We start from the raw sequence: 24,607 nt of genomic DNA, 5'->3' as shown, positions 1-24,607 counted from the left end.
ATGCCTTTTAGAGAGGGTTTTGGATTTCCATCCCTCAGCTCATTTGGGATTAGATACACAAGTTTTGGGACGGGGCGATCATGCGCTGCACTCAGTGTTCGTCTTCATGGGGACTTCCCTTCCCATTTCTCCTCACCTATATCCTTCAGACTCGAGGCATTGAGGGTACACCCGCGGATGGGCCTATTTCTGCTCACCCTCAGTTCGGACTAATCCAGTGGAACCAGAGTTGTTCCCACATGCCGAGACGATGTTGGGAGCCCGCAGTAGTTGAGGACGTTCGGGAGGCTGATGGCCCTATGCACAATGATCCACCCACAGCTAAGCCAGCAAAGAGAGAGGGAGCGGCGTAGACCGTTACGATGAGCTTCTCATAATATGAGCCCATCCACCAAGAACTGCAGGAGCTCCGATCTGCGCTTGCTACACAGAGGGCGGAGGACAGGCGACTGGCAGATGAAAGATTTGAAGCACAGCAAGAACTGTTGCGCGCTATTTTAGCACGGTTGTGACCTGATTCAAGGGCATCTTCTTCTGCGCCACAGTGACAGGTCAGGTACTCCTATCCCTTGGATTGCTTTACTGTTTTATCCCCACACACTGAGGACATTGTGTATTTCAAGTTGGGGGGTGTGGGCATACATGTTAGTTCTGAGCATGCAATTAATTTTTCTGTTGTGATTTGAAATTCATTGATGGGCTTAATATGACAAACACGTGATCACTTGATTGAGGAATTAAAGTTGTGTTACTTTCATTGGCATTATGAAATATTACTTGTTTCAATTTGATTTTCGCAAGCACACTAGCATGTAGTCTGTGGGGCATAAAATCTAGAATCAGTAATGTCTGGTTTTAATATTTGGAATGTAGTTGGGTGACTTATCGGGAAAATGACCATGGCATAAATTCTTTTTTTTTTAAAAAAAAGTCGATCAATTTGAGCTTTCCACCAAGTAACCAGACCTCTTGCCTCATTAAGGAGTGAGTGTTCGCGTCAAAAAGTGAGAAGTTTGGTTTGATTGATAAAAAATAAAATAAAATAAAATAAAAATTAGCTTAGCTTCGTAGCCTTTTTGTCCCGAGTTAGTAAGTCCATAGGGGTGTCTTTACACCTAATACCCTAAAATCGTCTAGTTTGGGAGTCATTGGCTTAACGCTCGATACATGGGTCAATCAGAAAGCTTAAGGGAGCTAAGTGCTAATTCAAAAAAAAAAAAAAAAAAAAGAGAATTTTTGCCTTGGTTGTTTTATCTGATGGGGAGTCTAATGAATTTTGAGTATTGATCCATGCATGATTGAGATGAGTTTTGAAATCCCATGACTATGTGTTGAGTTCACATACACCAGTTGAATCTTGTAATATCTCATAATTGCCATGATTGAAGCTAAGTTGTAATTTCCTGAAATTGTGAAGATAGTGTTTGTTCTATTAAGCCTGCTAATGAATGAGAACCATGATGGTCGTGATATTGCATCCTTGGGAACTACATGGTTGAAAAATGTTTGTGGGTATCGTTCCTGGAAAACCCTTACGAGACTTCACTTGTCCTCTAGGGAACTCCTAGGGGTTTAAAAGGCTTGTTGCATATGCAAAATGCAACCGTACATCCCACGAAAGATGGATTTATCTTTTTATTTTCACTTTATTTTCTGTTTTGTATTGCTAAGGGACTAGCAATATGTAAGTTGGGGGGTGTGATAAGCGCCGAATGTTGCACATTCAAGCCCCTTAATTTACATATGTTAATTCCTTAGCATTGTTATTTGTTTGATTTTGTTTTGTTTTTCTGTTTCAGGTCTAATTTGACAAACCATTGAAAATTGGGTTTAAAAGGGCAAAAAGTTGGGCATTTTGGATCTAGGATCGAGCGCAGCTACTCTTGAGCTCGAGCGCACCTGCGCTCGAGCGTATGCGGCCAGGGATTGAGCGCATAATAGTTAGGCTCCAGCGCACTCACTCGAGCGCATAAAATGTCAGATCGAGCGCACTCGGGCGTGTATTGCATGGCAGCAATTGTTTTCCAGCGTGGATTTGGTTTTTAGTCTCCCAATTGGATTGGGAGACTGACCTCCAGTTTTTTGAGGGTTTCTAGGGTTTTTAGGGGTTTCCTAATCCCTATAAATAGGGCTCTAAACATTGTAAACAGACACACCGCTTTCTAGATTTTAAATTTCAGTAAATTGTCTGTGGAGCTTAGAAGATCATGAGCGGCTAAATCAATTGTTGGGTATTGATGTAACCCTTTCCAAGCACAATGGTTTGATTGTATTTACTTTTTAGCTTTCAATTTATGCATGTTGATTGCATAACCCTGATAATTGCTACAATTGATTTTTGTTCATCATATTAAATGCAATTGTTCTTTAATTCCAAGTCAATATTAGTAAAATTCTTATCTTGTCTTAGAAATTATTTTACTATTATTGAACTCAAATCATTCTTATTTTCTGTGATTATAAGAATGATGGTTATACAATGGTTCTTTATTGGCATGCAATCAATAGGGTTAGATAGACCATACCTAGGAAAGACGGATCGTACTACGCCCTAGTTTAGTGTAATTTAGGTAGACGATCCGTGCCAACCGAAGATGGGTTATGCTATTCCATTGATTGTATGAAATTATTTTCATATGTTTTCTTGTTTAAATTATAACATGCATAGAATGAATTGCTAGAATTAAATATGGTTAACCATTGATGTGCGGATCATGGTGAAGTCAATACCCTACTCTCTCTCTCTTATATATTTACTCTCTTTAATTTCATGCACTTTGAAATTACATAAACAAATCATTCTCTTTTGAATTAAGTTAATTTTAATCTTTCAAATTTTGATAACAACACCCCTGCAATCCTTGAGGTTCGACACCCTCTCTATAGCCGTATTCTACAAAGATTCGTCCTATTGCGAGTGGTTATTTTTATAATTGATATTTTTGGTCATAAAAATACCACATCACTACTCTTTTCATTTGAAAGAAAGGAAAAGATATGTTGATTGCTCAAATTTATGTGGATGACATAGTTTTTGGATCTACAGTTGCTTCTCATTCACACTCTTTTGTTGAGGAGATGAAGAAAATGTTTGAAATGAGCATGATTGGAGAGCTGTCTTATTTCCTTGGTTTATAGGTTCAACAATCTGACCTGGGAATGTTTGTTTCTCAGACCAAATATGCTAAGGAACTTGTAAAAAAATTTGGTCTTGATGGAAAGAGTCACTCTTGGACTCCTATGAGCATTAGTGTAAGACTTTTAGCTGGCTTGACCTTACTTTCAGAGTTGGTGTGTGTGCTCGCTTTCTAGCAAACCCCAAAGAATCTCATTTAACAGCTATTAAATGCATTATCAAATATATGAATGGTACTATAAATCATGAAATTTGGTATTCTAGGAATATCAATCTAAACTTGGTAGGATATTCTGATGCGGACTGGGCAGGATGTGCTGATGACAGAAAAAGTACCTCAGGTGGATGCTTCTATGTGGGAACCAATCTTGTGGCTTGGTTCAGCAAGAAATAGAATTATATATCTCTCTCCACTGCATAGGCCGAGTACATTGCTGTTGGAAGTTGTTGCACACAGCTCCTGTGGATGAAAAAACTTCTGAAAGATTATGGGCTTGATCAAGAGAAGATGGTGGTGTTTTGTGACAATCAGAGTGCTATTAATATTTCAAAGAATCCAGTTCAACACTCTCGTATGAAACACATTGACATCAGGTATCATTTTATTCATGATTTGGTTGAAACTAATGTTATTACTCTTGATCATGTCGGTACAGAACGTCAATTGGCAAATCTGTTTACTAAACCTGTAGATGTGTCTCATTTTGAATTTCTTCACTCTGCAATTGGTGTTTATGAATTGCCTGAAAAGGTTTGACTGAGATCCAAGGAAGGTCTTTGGTGATTGGTGTACATTTTTTGTTGTTGTTGTTGTTTTGTTTTTGCTGTTTGGTTATTTTGGTTTGTTGGGAGTTTCTTCTATTGTCTTTATCTGATTTGGGATTCTTGTTGTATTCTTGGTTGAATGTATTCTCCATACTCACAAGGTAGCATCCTTGATTGGGTTGTAAGGAATGAAGAAGATTGTTTTGTTGTTTGTGGAAACCAGAGTAGCTCTTCTCTTGCTTTTCTTTACTCTAATATGTTTGTGAGAGCAAGTTTGTCTTGACTCGTTTCTTTCTAATGCATGTTCAATATAACCTACTGTGTCTAAGAATGAGAATGTGGGACTTGTTTTATGGACTTTATTTATTCTTCAAATACTTTTGTGTGTGTAACAAGTTGACCCCACAAGTTTCACTTGTCTGTAAAAGTGTTCATGGCATCACCTCTCTCAATGACAAGTTTGTTTTTGATCAAAGATTAGTGCTCGTAATGAGTCCTAATGATGACATGCTTTCTCATCCATATAGAAAAAGCTGGTGTCATTGCATTATGTTAAAAGGTGAAATACTCATGGGATTATGAATTCTTAATAACTCTTGGACAATTGAGAAGGAATGGGTGTGTGACATTCTACTGATCCATAAAGGGTTCTGACTTTTGTGAAACTAGTTTCTTTTGAAGTAATATCTTTGTCCTGAGATATTTTCCATTGTCCTGTTTCTAAGAACCTCGTTTTTTGTTTCATTGAACATGTATTATTTTGATAGTGTGGTTCGGACACACTTGTTTAAACTATGGAAACGAGTGAGCTCCAAGTCAGAGTCTCCTCTATGCTTTTCTTACAAAGTTATGTTCTCTTCTTTCCTCTTTTCAATGGTTGTGGCTTGTGGTTGTCTTGTGAGAATAAGTTCATTCTTGAATATGTCTTGATTGATATCCCTTTGGCCCTTATGACAAAAAGGGGGATAGTTGCTATGAAATGTTCTAAAGCTTCTGATGGGTTTGTTGAAATTTTTTTTTGATGGATTTTTTTTTTTGTATGTTTTTACTGTGACTGGTTGCCTTCTTTGCCTTCAATCTTGCTCTTGATTTTCTTGTAGATATCTTCTTCTTTGTTTTGGATAAGATAACGTTTGTTGTGTGACATGTTTTAGATTATAGTTTTTCTTCTCCTTTCTCTTGAGCTTTTTTTAAGAGAAAACTGTTGGGTTGTGTTTCGTTTAAACAATTCAACAATAGTCTTGGTGAAGGTTCGCTTGACTTAGCACTTTGGCACTTTGGTTTGTTTTTGGTTTGGTTTTAGAAGATATGGCCTATGTGTAGGTCTGTTGTGGTCTTGTGCCTTGTAAAAGTTTTAAACCTTTGTTGTAGGGTTTTTTCATTGAATGGCCAAAGGGGGGGATTGTTAAGTTTTAGATTGGCGTAATTCAATGACCATTCAGGTAATGCTTTTTAGCTTAAAACTTTGACAGTATGTTTTGGGGGTATTCCTAGTACTTTTAGGGTCTTCTGAGAAGTTCCCTGATTTCCCGTTAGAAGTGCCATAAAAATGAGGCTGGTAACGAGACTGAATAAAGAGCCCTCTGTTTTCCCGTCAAAAGCTAGTCATAATAGAACATGTAACGGGAGCAAATATTGGTCTCCCTGTTTTCTCGTCAGGAAGCCCGTCAAGATGAGGATGTGACGAGAGCATTTTTGGACTTCCTATTTTCCCATCACGAACGGTGTCAGGGCGGGGATGTGACGAGAGTAGAAACTAGACTCCCTGTTTTCTCGTTAGGAACGGCGTCAGGACGAGGATGTGATGGGAGCACCAGTTGGTCTTCCTGGTTTCCCATCAAGCACTGGTTCAAGACACGGATGTGATGAGAGCATAATTGGACCTCCTAGTTTCTCGTGAGGAACCTCGTCAGGACGGGACATGTAACTAGACCAAAGCTGGATTCCCTGGTTTCCCGTCAGCTGGTTCGTCAAGGTGGAACGGGTGATGAAGTAAAGGCATTTTTTCTTCCTGTCAGAATGGGATTGCTGTCTCGTTAAGACGTGAGAATTTTAGATCTGCGAAATCTGTTCTTCCCATCATAACGAGAAAGTGTCCTGTTATGACATGACGAAGGAAATGTTTTCTCTATAAAAGGTTTTCTTTCACTTTTCACTCTTAAGACTTTGGAATTTTATTGTCAGAGCACTCTCTTCTCTAAAGTCTCCTTTTCTCCACTAGCATTGTGCCCTAGTGGTATTGATTTTCAAGAGGGGACGTGATATAGCATGAAGCTGTCCTTTCTCTTGTTTGACGTGTTGACCTTTGGCGTGTTGCCTTGCCCGATTAATGATAAAGCTGAAATCTTTGATTGGCGTTTGTTGAAGAAGTCTACTGAAAGGTCAGTAAAGGAAGTTGCTACTTGAAGATGGTCATGATGGAGACAAGCTGGGAGCTTTGTCGTTCTTACTAACTTTTAGAGGTGCTCAAGGGTGTGTGTATCACCTATTTTGTAACTATGAGTCTTCTTTTAGTGAGTTCCTAGGTTTGGCTACCACGGAGTGGTTTTTACCATGAGGTGCTCAAGGGTTTACCACTTCGTAAACAAAGTCTGGGTTGTGGTTGTGTTTACTTATTCTGCTGTGCTTGTTGTGTGTTTGATGAAAAGGCTTAGTCTTCAATATTTTTGGTTGCAAGAGGTAGAACTTGATCCTTATATTTTATCAATAAATCATGTGTATCTCACTTGCTATTAATAAAGAGAGACGCGTCAATTAAAAAAAAAAGAAAAAAAATTAGACATGCGTCATTTTTCCTCAACCCAATTTAGAGGAAAATTATATCTCAAAAACACCCAATGTCAATTTTCAAAGTTTCTCTCTCTTTCTCTTCAAGCTATGTCTGAAAAGTCTGCAAACAAGATATCTCAAGGCTACAACCAAAACAGGTGATTTCTCTATGTTCTTCTCAAAGTTTCGGATTCTATATAACCTATCTAAAGTTTCTATGTCTCTCTTATGCAAAATCAGCGGTAAGTTAAGCCCCATAACGGAGTCCTAGAAGCTACCAACTGTTGTTCAGTTTCTAATCAAGTATTTTGTAAGTATGTTCAATGATTCATCAAGTTTTTGAGAGTTTCCTTTCAACAAATTTAAGAAAATATCTCATTTATATTTTTCATAAGGGATAAATGCAAAATTAGTTATTGTGGTTGGTCTAAATTACAAATCGTAAAGATATAAAAAATAATTCAGAGATCCTCGGGATAGGCGAAAATAACAATTTAGTCCCTACAATCAAATTTCGTTAAAACACCTGATGAATTTTGTTAGTGTATCACATCAGCAACAATAAATGACCATATATAAATAAACAAAAGACACCTTTCTTATTTATTTATTTTTTTTAAGATTAACTTTTTTAACTTTTGAATTTTTTAGTTTTATATATTTATATATTTTTTTATTAAGAGTGACACTTGTTGGGAAAATATACTTCCCGTCATGGCTGATGTGTGCCAAATATTGCATATTTTGACCCCTTAATTTACTTGTGTTAATCCTTTAGCTGTGTTATTATCTGATGTTCTGTGTTAGTTTTGTGTTTTTAGTATTTTGTAGGTGTTGAAGAAAATATACTTTGAGAAGACCTAGATGATGTGGTTAAGTTTAACCAAATCCAAGAAATTGGTAAATCGGATTAAGGATAAGATTGGATAAAATTTCGAATTGGATTCAAATTCAGATTCTACACGTTTCAGTATTTTGATCATAACTTTTCGTTCACATATCCGATTGAGGTGATTCAAGTGGCGTTGGAAAGCTTACTCAAAATACTACAATTCATTGTGAAATAGGATTTTCCTAATTCAGACGTTTACTATTCCGAAATCGTCCCGTAATTAAATGGTACAAACCTGGACGAATTGTATCCGATTTCAACTTGTAAAACCCTAAGTTTTAGGTCTATAAATAGGGAATTATCAGATTAGTTGAGGGGGCTACGAATTTGAAGATTGCAGAGGAGAAAGAAGAGAGTTTAAGGTTTTCCTAACTTTTGAATCTCTACTTTGTGATTCTTATTTGTAAGTACTCGATTTTACATTATGAATTCAATCAATTTTGTTTTGTCTTTCAATAACATGAAAGGCTAAACCTTCAACTAAGGTTGAAGATGAAGCCTCACTTATGATTAGCAACTTTGTTTCATGTATGTAATATTTCCCAATTTAATGGTTTAATTGCTCTATTGTTTTACTTCTAATCAATTGGATTGAATAACTCTTGGATATCTTTTGTGATTCAAGGATACACTTGATGATTTAAGATTATTCAATATAATTGATTGCTTGGTTTTCTTTGTTAAAAATTGGATTTCCCCTGTGATTTATTCTCTGGATACAATTGATGTTTTGATAAAGATTGGATATTTTCTTGTGATTTACGGATACAGTTAATGATTTGATCGAATATTGGATTTCTTTTGTGATTTGGGTTATGAATGGATACATGAGATCTTTTGATTAATTCTTTGAAGCAATAGTAAAACAAACTTAAGATTTATATGTGAGAACTTTGGGGAATATTATAGATCATGAAATTATGTTGTTATGAATTTGTGAGTGTGGATTCTGAAACTTTAGTGTTTCGTCATAAGATTTCAATCACTTTAAATTGCTCATGCTTTTGTTTTTTTTCATTCAAACAGAAAAATCTCTCAAAAATTTGGAACTAGATTAGGATTTAATTAATTTAGATTTAAAATTGTTTTCAAGAATACAATTCCCTGTGGCTTCGACTTCGCACTTGCAATCCATTAACTACAATTGATTCGTGCACTTGCGAGTTAAATAAATTTGCACAACAAGTTTTTGGCGCCGTTGCCGGGGAATTGTTTATTTTTTGAAACCAATTTATTTCTACATCCGTTTTATTCTTCTACTAGTTATAATTAGGATTTTATTTTTCTGTAATTTGTTTTGTTTTATTTGTGTTACTAATACAAATTTTTTTTTAAAAAAAAAAAAGATTTTTCTTTTTGTTTTTTGTTGTTGTTTTGTTTGTGTTTCAGCCCTGCTACGATCGAGCACACTTGTAGCCAAGACAGCAACCGCAACAGTTCAGTAGATTTTTGCCAAAATCTTTTGGTCCTTTTTTGTGAATTTTTAGTTTCTGTTTAAATTAATTTCTGCTTGCAATTGTGTTTAGTTAGTTGAATATAATTTAATTTAGTTCAATTCATTTCAGTTTTTAGTTTATTAGTTTGTTAGGTTGTTAGCTTGTTAGTTCCTATTTGCATGTTCGGTCGTAGGGCTTTAAATCTGGAGTTAAACGCTTTTGATCCTGAAATTGAAAGAACAGCGAGAGAGAATCTAAGACAGCCACCAAACTCACCCACCAATTCTCAAAGTTCCGAGTCTGATTCAGAAAAGTCTGTTAAGATGGGAGAACGGAATCAACCTAGATCCCTTAGGGAGCTGTTCGTACCCAACATTACCAACACACCGTCATGTATAGTGTTGCCAGCTACTCGCTTCGAGCTGAAGCCGAGTACAATAGGTCACCTTCCTGCATTTAGAGGATTAGAGAATGAGGATCCATATGTTCATGTGAGGATTTTTTTGGAAATTTGCGACATTGTTAATACACAAAATGCCCCAGCAGAAGCGGTGCGCCTTCGGTTATTCCCTCTGTCCCTACATGATAGGGCGAAATCCTGGCTACTCAACAATAGGCCTGGATCTATCACTTCTTGGGATATGTTGCAAAGCAAGTTTTACCACAAGTTCTTCCCAATTTCCAAAATCAATGCCCTCCGTCTACAGATCACCAATTTCAGACAAAAAGAAGGGGAAAGATTCACCGATAGCTGGGAGAAGTTTAAAGAGCTTACTATAAAATGCCCACCCCACGGGTTTGAGAATGAGGTGCTAGTTCAAATTTTCTATAGGGGACTAACACCAAGTGAGCGAAACTCGCTTGAGACGATCAATGGTAGAGAATTCTTAAGTCTTACTGGGGATGAAGCCTATAAAACTTTAGACGAAATGGCTGAACGAGCACAACAATGGGATTTTCAAGATAGTTGGGACAGACAACAACCCACTCCCAAGACAGGAGGCATTTATGAGGTGAGGAATGATGCTGAATTAAGGGAGGAGTTCAAGGTTCTCAGGCGTCAGTTTGACACTATGGTCTTAAACAAACCATTGAATGTAGCAGATACTTACCAAGTTGATGCATGCGGGTTATGTGATAGTCAAACGCACTTCACTCAAAATTGCCCAACTTTGTCAACAGAGTACCCAACTGAGCAAGTCAATGCCTTCAATGACTACAGAAAACCCACCACTAGACCGTTTTCTGAAACGTACAATCCAGGGTAGCGGAATCACCCAAATTTCTCTTGGAAGCAGAATCAGCCATTGAACCAAAGAGATACCTCCACTCAAGCTCAAAATCAGTTCAGGCCATCTCACCAAGCTCAACCGCCTGTTTATCAGTCTACCACTCAAGTGCCTGCACCACAGTCATCACTGGAAGACATGATGAAAGCATTCATGCAATCAATGGATACGAACATACAAGAGATAAAGCAAGATATGAAGAATACTACCCTGAGCAATTCCCAAGATATACAAGAGCTAAAAGGTTTCACCAATCAAGCCGGACAGGAAATGAGGAATTCCAACATGGCCAACAACAGAGACATATAAGAACTTAAGCAGGCTATGATCAAGGTAGAAGGACAAGTTGGCCAGATAGCAAATCAAGCGGGGGAAAGAGAAAGAGGGAAGTTCCCTAGTCAACCCGTGCCTAACCCAAAAGGGCAATTTGTGATTGGAAGTTCCTCTGCCTCTATGCATGGTCAGGAGCATGTACAAGCCATCACCACTATGAGGTCAGGCAAACAGGTGGATAATCAAGTGGTCATGCCTGAAGAGGCCACTAAGGCTGCAGAAGAGAAGGAAAACCTGGACAAGCCTACGGAAGACACAGGACCGGACATTGCCATTCCGATTACTGAGGATCCTTCCAAAAAGTATATACCCAAAGCTCTGTATCCAGAAAGACTGAAACCGCCAAAGAAGAGCTCGAAGTTTGATGATATTTTGGAAGTGTTCAAGCAAGTGCAGATAAACATTCCATTCCTAGATGCCATCCAGCAAGTGCCTTCTTATGCCAAATTTCTGAAGGATTTGGTCACCATCAAGAGAAAGACGAACGTCCCCAAGAAAGCTTTCCTGACTGAGCAGGTCAGCTCTATCTTGCAATACAAGATGCCTGTAAAGTATAAGGACCCTGGATGTCCTACCATTGCTTGCAAGATTGGTGACAATCGAGTTGAGAAAGCTCTGTTGGATTTGGGGGCCAGTGTAAATCTACTGCCATATTCAATATTTGTTCAGTTGGGATTGGGAGAGTTGAAATCCACTTCAATTACACTTCAGTTGGCTGACAGATCTGTGAAGGTTCCAAGGGGAATTATTGAAGACGTGCTGATCAAAGTTGATAAGTTCTACTACCCTGTGGACTTCATTGTCCTAGATACAGAGACGGAAAATGCAGAAATTCAAGTTCCAATCATATTATGGCGTCCCTTTTTAGCTACGGCTAATGCCCTAATCAACTGTAGAACTGGAGTCATGAAGATATCATTTGGAAACATGACAGTGGAACTGAACATCTTTGATATCAGCAAGCAGCCATTTGAGTATGAGGAGGTCAGAAGCACATGCTTAATTGAGGAGATAGTAGAGAAAACTGTCAATGAACCAGATATTGAAGACCCCTTGGGAGAATGCCTGATTGCACTGGAAAGTGACATGGCACTAGACACTTTATTGGAACAAGCTGACGCCTTGTTAGACTCAACGCCTGAGATAAAGACGGAGACTACAGAAATTACTTTGACATCGTCCCCTGATCCATCTTCATTAGCAATTGAGCCTGTCAAGCGGGAGTTGAAGCCTCTACCAGACACCCTAAAGTACAAGTATCTGGATCCTATAGAATCTCTGCCTGTGATCATTGCTGCCGATTTGGATAGTGATCAGGAACATGAGCTGTTAGAAGTTTTGAGAGAGCATAAAGAAGCAATCGGGTGGTCAATAGAAGATATCAAAGGAATCAGCCCTACAGTAGTGATGCATAAGATTCATCTGGAAGAAAATGCTAAAACTTCTCGCGAGCCACAGAGACGGTTGAATCCGGCCATGCAAGAGGTAGTTCGAGCAGAGGTAATTAAACTTCTGGATGCGGGAATCATATACCCAATCTCTGACAGCAAATGGGTGAGTCCCATTCATGTGGTGCCGAAGAAGGCAGGGATTACAGTTATCAAGAACAAGGAAAATGAGTTGGTCCCCACTCGTGTGCAGTCAGGATGGAGAGTGTGCATTGACTACAGGAAGTTAAATGCCGTGACAAGAAAAGACCATTTTCCTCTACCTTTCATCGATCAGATGTTGGAGAGATTGGCAGGCCATGAGTACTACTGTTTCCTTCATGGTTACTCCGGCTACAACCAAATTCCACTGGACCCCGAAGATCAAGAGAAGACTACTTTCACTTGTCCGTTCGGTACGTTTGCCTATCGCCGTATGCCGTTTGGATTGTGCAATGCACCCGCCACTTTTCAGCGATGTATGATCAGCATCTTTTCAGATATGGTTGAACGTCACTTGGAGATCTTCATGGATGACTTCTCAGTCTTTGGTTCATCATTTAGGGAATGTCTACATCATCTCACATTGGTGCTGGTACGGTGCAAGGAGAAGAATTTGGTTCTAAATTGGGAAAAATGCCACTTCATGGTGAAACAAGGAATTGTTTTAGGGCATGTAATTTCCCACAAAGGTATTGAGGTTGACAGAGCTAAGGTTGATCTGATATCTAACCTTCCGCCCCCGCGGACAGTTAAGGAGGTTTGGTCATTTCTGGGACATGCTGGGTTCTACAGAAGATTCATCAAGGACTTCAGCAAGATAGCAAGACCTCTATGTAATCTATTGGCAAAAGATGTTCCTTTTGACTTCAGTGACAAGTGCCAGACAGCCTTTGAGATTCTGAAAAAGACCTTAACTTCTACACCAATCATTCAGCCACCTAATTGGGGGGTTCCGTTCGAGATAATGTGTGATGCCTCTGATTATGCTATGGGAGCCGTTTTGGGTCAGCGAGTAGAGAAGATTTCGCATGTCATATACTATGCCAGCAAGACTCTGAATGATGCACAACTTAACTACTCCACTACTGAAAAGGAGTTGTTAGCTGTAGTGTTTGCTCTGGATAAGTTTAGATCTTACTTGCTAGGGTCTAAAGTCTTAGTCTACTCGGATCATGCTGCACTGAAATATCTATTGTCAAAGAAAGATGCTAAATCTCGTCTCATCCGGTGGATTCTGTTGCTGTAAGAGTTTGATATTGAAATTCGGGACAAGAAGGGTTCCGAGAATGTGGTAGCTGACCATCTATCTAGGCTGGTTGTCGACTTCAATGAAAATGCTGTGCCGATTGCTGAGACATTCCTTGATGAACAACTTATGCACATATCTCAAAATCATGCACCATGGTTCGCAGACATAGTGAACTACCTTGTCACTGCCCAAATGCCATCACATTGGACTAGGCAAGACAAATCAAAATTCTTGGCTGGGGCGAAGTACTTCTTTTGGGATGATCCTTACCTGTTCAAATACTGCCTAGATCAGATTATAAGGAGATGCATTCCTGAAAATGACCAGCAAAATGTCCTATCTTTTTGCCATGATCATGCATGTGGAGGCCACTTCAGTTCTAAAAAGACCGCGGCGAAGATTCTTCAAAGTGGATTCTATTGGCCCTCCATTTTTCGTGATGCCCATGCCTACTGTTCAGCCTGTGATAGATGCCAGAAGTTGGGGAGCATTGGAAGAAGGAATATGATGCCGCTGAACCCGATCCTTATTGTGGAGCTGTTTGATGTTTGGGGCATTGATTTCATGGGTCCCTTCCCTAATTCTTATGGGTATCTTTTCATCCTTGTGGCGGTGGATTATGTTTCCAAGTGGGTGGAGGCTATTGCCTGCAAGACTAATGATCACAGAGTCGTGTTGCAATTTTTGAAGGAAAATGTGTTTGCACGTTTTGGGACACCACGTGCCATCATCAGTGATGGGGGGAAGCATTTCTGCAACCGATATTTTGAGCAACTCATGAAGAAGTATGGTATTACTCATAAAGTTGCAACTCCCTACCATCCTCAGACAAGTGGGCAAGTTGAGATATCCAACAGAGAAATCAAGAGGATATCAGAAAAGACGGTCAACCCGACAAGGAAGGACTGGTCTCTTCGACTCAATGACGCTCTGTGGGCATACCGGACTGCATTCAAGACTCCAATTGGCATGTCTCCCTACCGACTCGTGTATGGCAAGGCTTGTCACCTCCCTGTGGAATTGGAGCACCGGGCTTATTGGGCTATAAAGCAGCTAAATTTCAACCTCACCAAGGCTGGTGAGCAAAGGAAGTTACAGCTAGATGAATTAGAAGAATTGAGGAATGATGCCTACAAGTGTGCCAAGCTATACAAAGATCAGATGAAGAAGATCCATGACCAAAACATTTTGAGAAGATCATTTGAAGTTGGTCAGAAAGTCCTCCTTTACAACTCACGTCTGCATCTGTTTCCAGGAAAGGTCAAATCCCGATGGACTGGACCATTCATAGTGCGTGCAGTTTCTACTCATGGAGCCATCGAAATCCAGGATCCTAAGAATGGAAGTGCTCTCAAGGTCAATGGTCAGCGGTTGAAGCCATTCTTGGAACTGGAAATTTCGGAGAGTGAGGAATTGCCTTTGGAAGATCCTACGTCGTCTACTTAATCATCAGCGGTGAAAAGTCTGGCTGAAGACTGTAAACTTAGCGCTTATGGAAGGCATTCCTTTTTCTTTGGTATTTTTAGTCATTTTTTGTGTTGTTTCGTCTATCTTCATTTTTGTTTTATTTTTGTGTTTTTCAGCACAGGTGTTATTATGAGTAAGTTTGGGGGTCGTCTCTTTGCTCACTCTGGTTCCTTATACCTCTTGGTATTGTGTTTCTGCCTACATTGAGGACAATGTGTGATTCAAGTTTGGGGGTATGGGAAAAACACTTTGTCTATCTTTGTCTATTTATTTTTGTTTTTATTTGTTTAGTTTTATTTGTCTTTTTGTGTTAAAAAAATTTGAAAAAAAAAAAATTAATTATGCTATGTTTTTGTCAAGTTTGAGTTAAACTGTGACTGTGGTTTGCATTTCATTAGCTTGCTTAAAGGGTTGAACACATCATTATGTCATTTGGAGTCTAAGTCCTTTGACTTATTTTTGGGTAAAAGAGATTTCACTTGTTTTGAGATAAATTTTTATGAGCACATTAGCATGTTTTCTGTGAGGTATGATGTTTGAGCTTAAGCTTGTTCTCTTTGAGATTTGTTGGATGACCTATTGATGAATAACCATTGGCTTGCAAGATATATATAAAAAAAAAATAATAAATAAATAAAAAGAGAAGGAAAAAGAAAAGAAAGATCATGTTGAGTTTTTCGTTGAGTAACCGGACCTCTTGCCTCATTAAGCATTGAGTGTTCGTGTCAAAAGGTGTGAAATTCAATATTGATTTAAGATATGGCTAGTCTTCGTAGCCTTGTTGACTTAAGTTACTAAGCCCTTAGAGATGTTTTACATCTAGTGCCCTAAAGCCACCTGGCTTGGGAGTCATTGGCCTAACACTTGTTACATGGGTCAATTAGAAAGCTTAAAGGAGTTAGACACTACAAAGTCTGTTAAAAAAAAAAAAAAAAAAGTTGCATATCTTGCCTTGGTTGTTTCATCTGTTAGGGATTCTTACAAATTTTATGGAACTTGTCTTGAGTTTAAGCTGAAAGCTTCATGATTGTATGCTAATTACACTTTACACATTTCAGAACATATGAAGTCTAAATTGTTCATTTATGAGTGATTTGATTCTGGATTTCCTTTTGATAGTGATGATGGTGTTTGTTTTTTTAAGTTTGCTCATGAATGAGAACCATGGTTTATGTGAAACTTCTTTTTTGTTAACAACATAGTATTACAATGTTTGTGGGTATCATTCCTATTAAGCCCTCACGAGACTTCACTCGTCCACTAGGGATGCCTAGGGGTTTAAAAGGCTTGTTGCATATGCTAAATGCAATCGTCTCTCCCACGAAAGAGGATTTATGTTTTGCTTTGTTTTGTTTTCATTCTATTTTTCGTTTTGTTTTGCTAAGGGACTAGCAAAAGTTAAGTTTGGGGGTGTTTGATGTGTGCCAAATATTGCATATTTTGACCCCTTAATTTACTTGTGTTAATCCTTTAGCTGTGTTATTATCTGATGTTCTGTGTTAGTTTTGTGTTTTTAGTATTTTGTTGGTGTTGAAGAAAATATACTTTGAGAAGACCTAGATGATGTGGTTAAGTTTAACCAAATCCAAGAAATGGGTAAATCGGATTAAGGATAAGATTGGATAAAATTTCGAATTGGATTCAAATTCAGATTCTACACGTTTCAGTATTTTGATCATAACTTTTCGCTCACATATCCGATTGAGGTGATTCAAGTGGCGTTGGAAAGCTAACTCAAAATACTACAATTCATTGTGAAATATTTTCCTAATTCGGACGTTTACTATTCCAAAATCGTCCCGTAATTAAATGGTACAAACCTGGATGAATTGTATCCGATTTCAACTTGTAAAACCCTAAGTTTTAGGTCTATAAATAGGGAATTATCAGATTAGTTGAGGGGGCTACGAATTTGAAGATTGCAGAGGAGAAAGAAGAGAGTTTAAGGTTTTCCTAACTTTTGAATCTCTACTTTGTGATTCTTATTTGTAAGTACTCGATTTTACATTATGAATTCAATCAATTTTGTTTTGTTTTTCAATAACATGAGAGGCTAAACCTTCAACTAAGGTTGAAGATGAAGCCTCACTTATGATTAGCAACTTTGTTTCATGTATGTAATATTTCCCAATTTAATGGTTTAATTGCTCTATTGTTTTACTTCTAATCAATTGGATTGAATAACTCTTTGATATCTTTTGTGATTCAAGGATACACTTGATGATTTAAGATTATTCAATATAATTGATTGCTTGGTTTTCTTTGTTAAAAATTGGATTTCCCCTGTGATTTATTCTCTGGATACAATTGATGTTTCGATAAAGATTGGATATTTTCTTGTGATTTACGGATACAGTTAATGATTTGATCGAATATTGGATTTCTTTTGTGATTTGGGTTATGAATGGATACATGGGATCTTTTGATTAATTCTTTGAAGCAATAGCAAAACAAACTTAAGATTTATATGTGAGAACTTTGGGGAATATTATAGATCATGAAATTATGTTGTTATGAATTTGTGAGTGTGGATTCTGAAACTTTAGTGTTTCGTCATAAGATTTCAATCACTTTAAATTGCTCATGCTTTTGTTTTTTTTTTCATTCAAACAGAAAAATCTCTCAAAAATTTGGAACTAGATTAGGATTTAATTAATTTAGATTTAAAATTGTTTGTAAGAATACAATTCCCTGTGGGTTCGACCTCGCACTTGCGATCCATTAACTACAATTGATTCGTGCACTTGCGAGTTAAATAAATTTGCACAACAATGGCCCAGTAAGGCAAAGGCCCATAGCCCAATAACAAACCCTGGGCTAAATCCCTATAAGCGTGGTCCATAATTGATGAAGATCTTGCCCATAGAAGTCATCAGTAGAGGGGAGACAAATATTATCGAGGCTCGGTCACCCGAGGATTGGCTACCCGAGGATATATTCCTCGAGCCTATAAATCCCCTAGGTTCCCGGGGATTATCTTATTGCTACAATCAAGCATAGCTACTAAATCAACTTACGGCATACGAGGGTTGATTCCCATTGAGTTGTGGACTCCCTTCATGATTATCCAATATCATAAGGATAGTGTTAGAGTTCATACACAACCACTACCCTTCATTCAAATCAAGCTACACAGCTCGGATAAGAAGGCTAATAGGCTCAAATAAGATCGAGGATAGAGTCCTAGTCTGGGTAAATCTATTAGCCTATTTATAGGCTGAACCCCACGTATCAATGGAGACACCGAAATCTTTAGAGAATACATATACTTTTCTCAGAGACCTTACTTAAGCTTCGGAGGGAGATCACGCTCAACACAGGGCGCTTTCTCTTCGTGTTTACCTCATTTAGCTTTTTAGGTTGGATCATGGAAGACGCGTTCACACCATACCAGAAACTGTTCCAACAGTTTCGTGCCGTCTGTGGGAATGATAATTTCGTTTCTCATAAATAATATCCAGTATGGCAGTCGAAATGCACTCCAGCAACCAAGTTCGGGCAAAGGTTCAGCAAAATCACGATGCCCAGCGAAATCAGCAAAACCAGGCTGTTGTGAAAATTTTAATTACTCGCAAGTGTACGAATCGTTTGCAGTAAAAGGATTGCTAGTGCAAGGTCGATCCCATAGGGAATTGTGTTCTTGAAAGCTAAATATATCTAAACTAATTAAATCTTAACCTAGTTTCGACAAAGGTTTTATTTTTGAATTAAAAGAAAATATAAATTAAACAAAGTAAAGTAGTCAAAAGATAAAATACTAAGGTTTTGGAATCCATACTCACAAAATCATAGCAACATATTTCATGTTCATCAATATCGTCCGAAGTTCTCATAAATAAAATCTTATATATGTTCTACTATGCTTCAAAGATTAATCAAATCATTCACTGAATATGTTCTTTGCACAAATCACAAAAGATATCCAGTTTAAATTAAATTATCAAATGTGTCTGTAAATCACAAGAGATATCCAATTTAAACCAAATCGTCATATGTATCCGTAGAACGAAACACAATGAATATCCAATATTTTGATAAATAAAAATCCAAGCAATCAATTGAATGAAACTGTCTCAAATCATCAGATGTATTCGTAAATCACAAAAAATATCCAAGAATCATCTCAATAATTGATTTGAAGTAAAACAATTGAAATACTAAAAGTCAATAAAATCGGATAATATTAACTTACGTGAAAATGATGTTGCTCTTCATTGGTGAGGCTTCATTCTCAACCTTAGTTGAGAATTTACTTACACATGACTATGGAAAATAAATCCTAATCCTAACGAAAAACTAAGCTAAAGGGGAGAAAAGGTGTGGAATTTCGGACTATGCAGCACCATATTATTATCTAATGTCACCCTATTTATAGGGCTTTTCTAGGGTTTTCTTGGGACTTTAACCTAAAAAATAGCTGCTGGAACATGTCTGATAAGTGGTCCATCTGGACTGGCCTTTTCAGAGTCTAGACATGCATCCTGAGTGGGCTCAATCACACAATGCGTGTGATGAGTGCCAAATATTGCATATTTGGACCCCTTGATTTTCATTTGCTAAGCCTTTTGCATTATTATTTTATGATGTTTTGGTTAGTTTTGGTGTCTTAGTGTTTTGCAGGTCATTGAGAGAAAAATGTGGTCTTCATGTGAAAATTGCAAAAGAAGGGGAAAAAGTTGAATTCTGGAAGCTGGATCGAGCGCATGGCACCCACGCTCGATTGCATCTACGCTCGAGCATAGAAAGGGAATGCTCGGGTGCACACCCGCATACTCCCAAGCAAGCAATGCCCATGTGCTACGCCGTAGAAGAGCTTAAAGTTGCACAAGTGGGATCGAGCCCACCTAGGGTGCGCTCGAGTGCACTCGTTTGCCCTGAAAAACCCTGAAACCCTAAATTAGCTTATAAAAGTCATATTTTTCTAGGGAAACGAGGAGAAGCCACCCAAGGGGCACCGTTCAGTGTAATTTTTGACTTTATGACATTTTGTAGCTCCGAAACGATCTTCCTTTGTAAGTTTCTTTGTTTCCATGAATGCAATTAGTGTTTCTATACTTGTAGTCATGAGAGGCTAGAATCTTCAACTAAGGTTGAAGATGAAGCGTCACCATTGGTTTGTTTGCATATTTGTATGTTTTGTTTATACAATTTTGACCTTTAATGTAATGTATTGCAGGTCATTGAGAAAAAAATGCGGTCTTTATGTGAAAATTGCGAAAGAAGAGGAAGAAGTTGAATTCTGGAAGCTGGATCGAGTGCAGGGCACCCACGCTTGATCGTATCTGCGCTCGAGCGCAGAAAGTTTCTTTGTTAGGATTATGTAAAGTGCCAAAATATACGTAGTTTAGCCCTTAATTTACATTTGTTAATTTCTTAGTTTTGATTATTTTGTGATATTTTATTTCCTTTTTGTGTTTTTTGTGTTTTATAGGTTTTTGGAAGAAAATGAAGTATTCTAGAAAGTTCGAGCATAAAGGATAAAATTGGAAAAAAGCTAAAAGTCTTGGATCAAGAGGGAGAGCCCAGCCAGTGCGCTTGAGCGCACATTGCTTAGGCTCGAGCGCATATGCACTCAAGTGTGCAACACTAGAGATCGATCGCAGGAGTGTGATCAAACACACCACCCATGCGATCGAGTGCACTCGGGCGCTGGAACTCTCAGACACGCAGCAAGAGTCCTTTTCCTTCCCAAACTTGGATTTCTAGGTCCTAGTTGTAATAGAACCTAGACCTCCAAATTTCCTAGGATTACTAGGGCTTCTAGGACTCTCCTAAGCCCTATAAATAGACCTCTAAGCCTCACAACTCAAGGGACCATTCAATAGACAAATTTTTATATGCTTGCTAGGAGAGGAGAATTTGGAGGTTCTTTCTTTTCCCTTTATTTTAATTATGTGTAACTAAATACTTTAGTAGGGCCATATTGAAGCCCCAATTATGTTTCTCTAATATTTCAATATTGACGCCTTTGTGATAATCATATGATCATGCTTAACTTGATTAATTCCTGTTTTATCAAATTCTTCATATGAATGTGCCTGATCAACGTAAGCATGTGGTATGGATTAGTTATTTAAGTTAATTTGGATGACCGAGTCCTGGGCTTAGTTGAGTGACAAAAGAATCTCCTCAGGGGTTCTTGGGTTAATCAACATGGAAAACCGGGAGCAGACACCCATGCCCTAGGTTTCATGTTTTTTTCGATTTTCACAGATTTATGCTTTCTTAAAGAACAACTTTGTAGTCACCCATGCTAAATCCTTTAAGAAAGAAAAGAATTAGAGTGGACACCCAGTAAAATCAATAGCTTAAGGAGTAGACACCCATGCCCTTAGGTTGGCAAACATTAGGTAATCTTGATATGATTTGAGCATTGGCATATTGTTATATTAATTGAGTATGATTAGTGGTGGATATCAAAGCCCTACCCTTTCAATTATCTTTATTTCTTTTTGAACATATCAATTTCGTGACAATCAATTCTAAACAAAATCGACAATCCTCGTGGGAATGATCTCGTATTTGCCGCACTATACTATCATTTGATCTTGTGCACTTGTGAGTTAAAACTTACCAATTATTATCTATTAAATTTGGGAGTATTTGGCACAACAAGTTCTTGGTGCCATTGCCGGGGATTGTTTAATTTTGTTTAGAATTTGTTTTCCCTTAGGTAATTTTATTTAATTTTAATTTTCTTATTACTTGGTTTCTTGAATTTTAATTCCGTTCTGCAGTGGTGCGATCAAGCGCAATGCTATAGGGCAATCAAGTGCAAAGCCAAACAGCTACACCGAAGACACTGTTTTTTCCTTTCTTTTTTGCAGTTCTGCCTCGAGTGCGATCGAGCGCACCAACCAGTGCGATCAAGCACACTATCAGACAGCACCTATGTTCCAGCACTTCAGGTAGTTTGTGAGTCTTACTTTTTATTTTTGTTTTTATTTTTCTTTTGTTATTTAATTTTCTTTTTGTTGTTTTACTCATGTGGGGAAACATTCGGACACCCCATGAACCATGTTCATATTGCCATAACCCTTATCACCATGTTATAGACTGTCCTTCAACAAGACAATTTTTTAACTATTCTTATAGGCATATGAACACCTCATTCTCTAGACCCGGGGATGATGACTATTTGGATTCCTATAACCTAACATGGAGCCAATAGTTCAATTTCTCATGGCAAGCTCAATTTTCTAGAAATCCTCCTCCACAATTTGATGAACCGCACTGATGAGTGCCAAGTATTGCATATTTGGAACCCTTAACTTGTATTTGTTAAGCCCTTAGCTTTGTTATTTTCTAATATTTTCGTTAGTTTTGGTGTCTTAGCGTTTTGCAGGTTGTTAAGAGAAAACTGTGGTTTGAAGGGGGAAATTATGAATAAGTCAAAGATTTCTGGAACTGCGCTCGAGCGCGGGGAAACCACGGTTGAGTGCACGTCCACATCAGTCCTAACAAGCAGCGCACGTCCAAATATTTCTAGAAGTGTGCCCGAGTGCAGGAAGACCCGAGCGCACCCATTGTGTGATCGAGTGCACTCATGCTGACATGGCAGCACCGAAACCCTAGGTTTTAGTATATATTGAATTATTTTCTCTTGTAACGTTACGTTGGGAGGCGCCGTTTAAAACCCATTTTTGACCTATTGTCGTTCTTACACTCTGTCTACGTTTCTCTTTGTAAGTTTTATGTTTTTTATGATTTCAATTCATATTATCTTAAGTTTTGTCAACATGAGAGGCTAAAACCTTTAACTAAGGTTGAAGATGAAGCCTCGTCATTGATAAACAGTCACGTTCTTGTTATTTTATTTATACAATTCCGATGTTTAATCGAATTGTTGTTCAAATTCAGTTCAATTGTTTGATTAATTTCATTTGATTGACTGTTGTGACTCTTATTTATAAAAAAATTGAATATTTAATGTGTTTCATCCATGGATACATCGAATCATTCGATTGAGAACGGATATCTATTGTAATTTGTATATCAAACATATATAGTGGATGATTTGATCTCAATTGGGTATTTGTTGTGATTTATTTAACGGTTGGATTCATCGAATGATTTAATATGCATTTTTATGGAACTTTGAACAATGTACATGACTTATTTGTTTGTCGGTTATGTGTGTAAAATACAAGAATGTGTTGTTTGATTTGGCGAGGTGGATTCGGAAAGCCATATTGTTTTTCTATCAATTTTTTTTCATCATTTAATTCAGTTTATTTTATTTTTGCACGACAAAGAATAGACAATTGCGGACCTAGGTTAAAATAGGATTAGTTTAAATAGAAATTGATTTTCACGACGCACATCCCTGTAGATCGACCTCGCACTTGCACACACTTTATTGCAAACGACTAGTGCTCTTGCGAGTATCATTTTAAAACTCACAAGAAGTTTTTGGCGCCATTCCAGGGGAATTGTTTGTCTTGTGAAAATTGATTTTTTATTTGAATTGATTTTATTTTTCTACTAGTTTAGGTAGATTTTTGTTTGATTTTCTTTTTCCAATTTTATTTTATCTTTGATTGTTTATGTGATTATCTAACAATAAAATAATAAAAAAAAATTGTGTCTGATTTGTCTGCAGTTTCGGTGAATTTTCGTCCCTGCCAAGACACTCGAGCGCACCTTCGTAGGCTCGAGCGCACTCGTGCCCAAGTCAACAAGTATCACGCACATTTGTGCTCGATCTTTACAAGCTTGAGCTCAAGCACAAGGCAGGCGTACGCTCATGCGCAAGTCACTTCGCTCGAGCGCACTAGAAACAACTAAGTAGGAAAGTTTTTCATTTTTTCTTTTTGATTTATTTAGTGAATAGTTGTTTCTGTTTTTGTTTTGTTTTTTGTTTTTGTTTTCTCTCATTTTGTGAATATTTTTTTTCTTGTTAGTTAGTTTATTTTAGAGTTTTTGTTTGGTGTATGCTTGGTTGGAGATCCTTGAATCTAGAGTTGATACCCTTAGATCCCGACATTTATAGAACCCTTAGGAGAAATTGGAGAGCGCCAGTTGAGATGGGAGATAACATACCATCAAATGTACATGAGGATGCGAGAGCTGAGAATGTGGAGCAAGCTAGAGCTTGGAATGTAGATTGCACTACATCCCTTAAGGATTTGTTTGCACTCGTTGTGAGTAACTCCCCTTCATGCATAGTGTTGCAACCAACCATTGCCACCCATTTTGATCTGAAGCCACAAGTCATCCAACTCCTACCCTCGTTCCATGGCCTGGAACTTGAAAATCCTTACAATCATGTAATGAAATTCAAGGACATCTATGCCACTTTCAAGTTTCAAAATTTCTCTAAAGAGTCTATCCACCTTAGACTCTTCCCTTTCTCTCTACACGATAAAGCCAGGGCATGGTTGAATTCCAACATGCCCGGATCAATTACATCTTGGGAAATCTTGTTAAGCAAGTTTTACAACAAGTTTTTCCCGATGTCGAAAATGAATGAGAGCCGTAAGGAGATTAGCTCTTTGACTCAGGAGGAAGATAAGAAATTTTCTGAAAGTTGGGAGCGTTTTAAGGATCTGCTGATAAAGTGCCCTCCTCATGGATATGAGAAGTGGAGACTCGTTCAGTTTTTATACCAAGGATTGACTCCATCCAACCGTAGCATGATCGAGTCTATGAACGGGGGACATTTTTAAGTGTGATAGGGGATGAAGCGTACACGGCATTTGACAAGTTGTTCGACAACTCACAGTAGTGGGATTTTTCAAGTTGTCGGGACCGGTCCACCCGTACTCCCAAGAAAGGAGGCATCTATGAGATTAAGGAGGACACTGGTTTGAGGATAAAGATAGATGCCCTCACCAAGAAG

The 24,607-nt window shown here is 38.0% G+C and overlaps 1 non-coding gene and 1 pseudogene across 1 annotated transcript; both read right to left on the bottom strand.

Moving 5' to 3' along the window:
* Nucleotides 1-9,690: 9,690 nt before the first annotated feature.
* On the bottom strand, nucleotides 9,691-9,797 carry LOC132168295 (small nucleolar RNA R71). Its single transcript, XR_009438813.1, has one exon. It is a non-coding gene; the product is annotated as a small nucleolar RNA R71 (small nucleolar RNA).
* A 14,464-nt stretch (nucleotides 9,798-24,261) lies between these two features.
* Nucleotides 24,262-24,343, bottom strand: LOC132168302 (small nucleolar RNA R71; annotated as a pseudogene).
* Between the last annotated feature and the right edge of the window lie 264 nt (nucleotides 24,344-24,607).

The sequence above is a fragment of the Corylus avellana genome, chromosome 2 (genome assembly GCF_965113065.1).
Source record: "Corylus avellana chromosome 2, dhCorAvel1.hap1.2, whole genome shotgun sequence".
In the NCBI taxonomy this organism is placed as follows: Eukaryota; Viridiplantae; Streptophyta; class Magnoliopsida; order Fagales; family Betulaceae; genus Corylus; species Corylus avellana.
The sequence above is the reverse complement of the archived record's forward strand: the minus strand, read 5'-3'. Positions and strand labels throughout refer to the sequence as shown.